This window comes from Trachypithecus francoisi, unplaced genomic scaffold, assembly GCF_009764315.1.
Source record: "Trachypithecus francoisi isolate TF-2019V2 unplaced genomic scaffold, Tfra_2.0 Lachesis_group15, whole genome shotgun sequence".
Lineage (NCBI taxonomy): Eukaryota > Metazoa > Chordata > Mammalia > Primates > Cercopithecidae > Trachypithecus > Trachypithecus francoisi.
In genome coordinates this window covers 27,803,687-27,808,340 of record NW_022681460.1, presented here as the reverse complement: position 1 = coordinate 27,808,340, position 4,654 = coordinate 27,803,687, and the positions used below count along the sequence as shown (strand labels likewise).

At 41.3% G+C, this 4,654-nt stretch overlaps 1 pseudogene; it reads left to right on the top strand.

Annotated features, from left to right (window-relative positions):
* Positions 1 to 2,096: 2,096 nt before the first annotated feature.
* LOC117097357 lies at positions 2,097 to 3,693 on the top strand (annotated as a pseudogene).
* The last annotated feature ends 961 nt before the right edge of the window (positions 3,694 to 4,654 follow it).

Below are 4,654 nucleotides of genomic sequence, written 5' to 3'. Positions count from 1 at the left end.
AACCTAAATGGCCATCAGTGACAGACTGGATTAAAAAAAAAAAAAAAAAAAAAAAAACTGTGATACATATACAGCATGGAATACTATGCAGTCATAAAAGGAACAAGATCATATCTTTGCAGAGACATGAGTGGACCTGGAGACAATAATCCTTAGCAAACTAATGCAGGAACAGAAAACCAAATATCACATGTTCTCACTTATAAGTTGGAGCTAAATGATGAGAACACATGAGCACATAAAGGAGAACAACACACACAGGGACCTATTGGAGGGTGGAGGGTAGCAGGAGGGAGAGGATCAGGAAAAATAACTAATGAGAACTAGGCTTAATACCTAGGTGATGACATAATCTGTACAACAAACCCCCATGAGACAAGTTTACCTATGTGACAAACCTGCACATGTACCCCTGAACATAAAATAAAAGATAAAAAAAAGCTATGATCTCTGATCTGGGCCTTAGAGGATGTGTACAGTCTATATAGACAGGCTATTCTTAATGGAAAAGAAGCTTCCCTACCCTCAACACACCACCCCCCCCCCCGCCCACCAATTAAGTAAAGCAAAATGGCTTTATCTACATATTCTTTGAAAGGAAAACTAAAATCTACTCATTTTCTGTTATGTTAAAAGAACAGTATATACTCATTTTCGTTAGTTAATAAGACCATTAGCCAAGTCAGAGTAAATATGATACTCTGAGATTATGAAGCTGACCAAGCATCAGGAGATCTCATTTCATATCCCAGTCTGTGCCAGCTTATAATACAATCTTGGGCAATACAAACTGATATAATGAGAAGAAAAAAAAAAACTTTAAAAATTGCTGCTCAAACTGAATCACTAGAAGATATTCAGTATGACCATTGGTAAGAAGTGCTCTTTCAGTTTAGAAGGGAAGAAGGGAGGGAGGGTGAGAGGGAGGAAGAAAGGGGGAGAGAGGGAGAAAAAAGAAGAGAATGAAGAAGGGAGGGAGAGTGGGAGGGAGGGAGGAAGGGAAGAAAAGAAGAAGGAAGGAAAGAAGGGAGGAAGGAAGGAAGGAAGGAAGGAAGGAAGGAAGGAAGGAAGGAAGGAAGGAAGGAAGGAAGGGCAAGGCAAGGCAGGCCATGGTCTACACTTGCTGATGTTCTTATTGTTGGTCAGAGGAGGTTCCCTGGGTGGGGACCAAGAGGAAAGACAGGAAACAGAAAGGTAAATCATCCTTCATTTGGAAAGCCCTTCCTGGAGATTTGTAAGATCAGAGGTCCTGGAAATGTGGCAGAGGACTGACTCAGGAGAGAGAATGGTCCGTGTGAAGGGAGGATTGTGTAGGTAGTGGCGTGGAAGGACAGGGCGGGTTACGAAAATAGTTAGTCATTTTGTGTTCATCTTTAAGTTGTTCCCTGTGGGGTGCTCTCTGTTGTGTTTGCTTGTGGTGCTTCTGAGGAATGGAGAAAGAGAATGATATGTGTTGTGAGCAAAAGCTGTGGCCCCTCAAGAGCAGAACCCACATCTGCTGTGACCACCTTCACATCCCAGTGCTGAGGATAACACTGGGCACATGTTGGGGCTTCAATACGGAAGAAAGAGCAAAAAGAGGGTTTGTGAGAATGTTTCGTATGTGTGAGTCATCATTAGTGTATCCATCGTGAAAACTAATCTCGTCATGTCTAGTAAATAAAATCACGTGCCCTAAGATCCAGCAATATCATTTCTGAGAAACTATATGCCAGAAATAAAATTACCAGTATGAAAGAATTTGTATACAGAAATGCTACCAGCAGCATTGTTGGGGGGTGGTCAAGAAATAAGGACAACCTAAATATCCATCAAAAACATTTGATAGATAAGCAGACACATTCCAAAGCTCAGGCTCTGGAACCTGCCTTCTTGAACTTAATCTGGGTCCCACCACTTACTAACTACAGTACGTGACATGAGTAGGTTATTTAGACTACCAGTGATTCAGTTTGCTTATCTGCATATTGATGATGATAATAATATCTACTTCATATGTTTATTATAAAAAGTAAAGGAAATCATTCAGGTAGGGTGCTTAGAACAATGTCTTGCACTCGATAAATATTCTCATTACTGGGGGTGTGCATGGGACAAAGAAAAGTGAAGCCAGAGCTGCGAGCACTTTTTCTACCCACGGTGTCTCAGATTCATTCTTAAGAAACTGAGAATTTAATCTTGCAAAATGCCAAAAAGACCATCTTATGCCCCATCTCCCATCCCAGCTTCTGCAACACAAATGCCCAGCCCACCAGGGTTTGCAAGATAAAATCCATACCATCATCTTGCCTACAACAACTACAGGCTGGGAGGGAACCCAGGCACCAACAGCTGGGTCAGGGCATCCTCCAGTATTACGATTCCAAAACTCCCAAAGCCACCAGGTAAGCCGCTGATGCCCTACAGGAGGTAGAGCAGAAAGGTCTGGAACCAAGTAAAGGCTTCCCACCCTGACCTATAGTTGTGGGAAATTGGCAAGATTATTGGTGGCATGTGGCAAGATCTCGCTAATGAAGAGAAACAATATTTAAACGAATACGAATTAGAAAAGATAGAGTACAATGAAATCTATGGACGCCCATCATCATTTCCCCATGTACCTTGCTTACATAAATGCAAAAAGTCTTGCAGAGGCTGCTTTAGAGGAAGAAAGTCGGCCCAAACAGTCTCACATGGAGAAAGGAGAACCTTACATGAGCCTTCTCTGCTAAAGATCAGATGATTATGATGACGGCTTTTCAACGAAGCGTACAGCCACCGTCCGTTTCCAGAGAAACCACTGCCTCATCAGTGAAATCCTTAGTGAGAGTGTGGTATCAAAGGTTCAGTCAGTTGTCACAACAGCTTGAATGCAGGTCCTCAAATGATAGATCCAGTCCTTAATGGTTCAACAGCGAAAAGTAGAAGCTGAACTTCTTCCAAAAGAGGAACGACACCAGGAGAAGGCGAAATTCCTGGAAAGCACAGATTCATTTAACAATGAACTTAAAAGGTTGTGCGATCTGAAGGTAGAAGTGGATCTGGAGAAAATTGCAGCTGAGATTGCACAGGCAGAGGAACAGACCCACAAAAGGCAGGAGGAAAGGGAGAAGGAGGCGGCAGAGCAAGCTTAGTGCAATGAGAGCAGCGTCGTTCCTGAGGAAGAGCAAGTGGCCAACAAAGGCGAGGAAAAGAAAGACAATGAGAACATTCCAATGGCGGCAGAGGAGACACACCTTGAAGAAATGACAGAGCCGGCCGGGCGCGGTGGCTCAAGCCTGTAATCCCAGCACTTTGGGAGGCCCAGACGGGCGGATCACGAGATCAGGTGATCGAGACCATCCTGGCTAACATGGTGAAACCCCGTCTCCACTAAAAAATACAAAAAACTAGCTGGGCGAGGTGGCGGGCGCCTGTAGTCCCAGCTACTTGGGAGGCTGAGGCAGGAGAATGGCGTGAACCCGGGAGGCGGAGCTTGTAGTGAGCTGAGATCCGGCCACTGCACTCCAGCCCCGGCGACAGAGTGAGACTCCGTCTCAAAAAAAAGAAAAGAAATGACAGAGCCAACAGAATGGTGAAGAAGGCAAGTCTACGCCTGAGGACAAGGAGAGCAGGCAGGAGAGGACCAACAGTATGGCAGAGAAAGGAATCAGTGATAGTAATACTGGCTCAGAGAGCAATGGTGCAACAGTGGAGGGGCCACCACCATACTAGAAGGTGAGAAAAAAGAGTAAATGTTGCCTTGTTTTATGTGTTTTAAATACTTTTATAAGTGAAAAAATTGTTTTTAGTTTCAATGGTAAAAAATATTCCCCTTACTATGATTTATTATTATTATTTGCTCATAAGAGCACAGAGAAAAGTGTAAAAATGCATTCACCACACTATAAGCCTTGGTGATGGGACTAGAAGGAGAGAGAGAAGTTACTAACTTTATATATACACCATGCTCTGCTGTTTAATTTGTTGTAAGACATATGTGTTAACATAGTAATTTGAAAATCAAATCCAGTGCAATATTTTAAAAGAGTAAAAACAAAATAGAAAAAATGTTGAGGTATACCAGCCCTACAATATATAAAGGTGTATATTGCAGAAACAGGTGGCTCTAGTAGTTAAATATATTCCAGTGGGATAGAATGGAAAGGTCTGAAATAGGATTCAGTGGATATAAGTCTTTATTATAGGGTAAGGTAATATCTCTAATCTTTACAGAAAGGTGGGATTATTAAAAATGGTACAGAAACAGTTATCTCTTTGGAAAAAAAAAATTATGTTGATTTTCTCCCCCGTACCTTAAACTGAAATAAATACCGGATGTATCAAAAACTTAAGTACTTAAAAAAAAAAGAAAAGGCAGAAGAATATTTTTCTGATTTTGAGGTAAAGAGAGCCCTTTTAAGTATGCAAACAAACACAACTTAAGGAATAAAATAGAAATGGCTATATAAACATTTAAAACTTCTGTATAACTTCCTTATTCAAGTTTTTAAAAACTATGAATTAAAAGACAAATGAAAACCTGAAATAGTACTCATCATGTGCTGACCATAAAGATAATTTATAAATAATATGAAAATGATGAACACCCAAATATAAAGAGACTGGGCAAAATAAGTGAGAAGACAATTTGCAAAAGCAGCACACAGATGAACATGCAAAAAACCATTCAGTG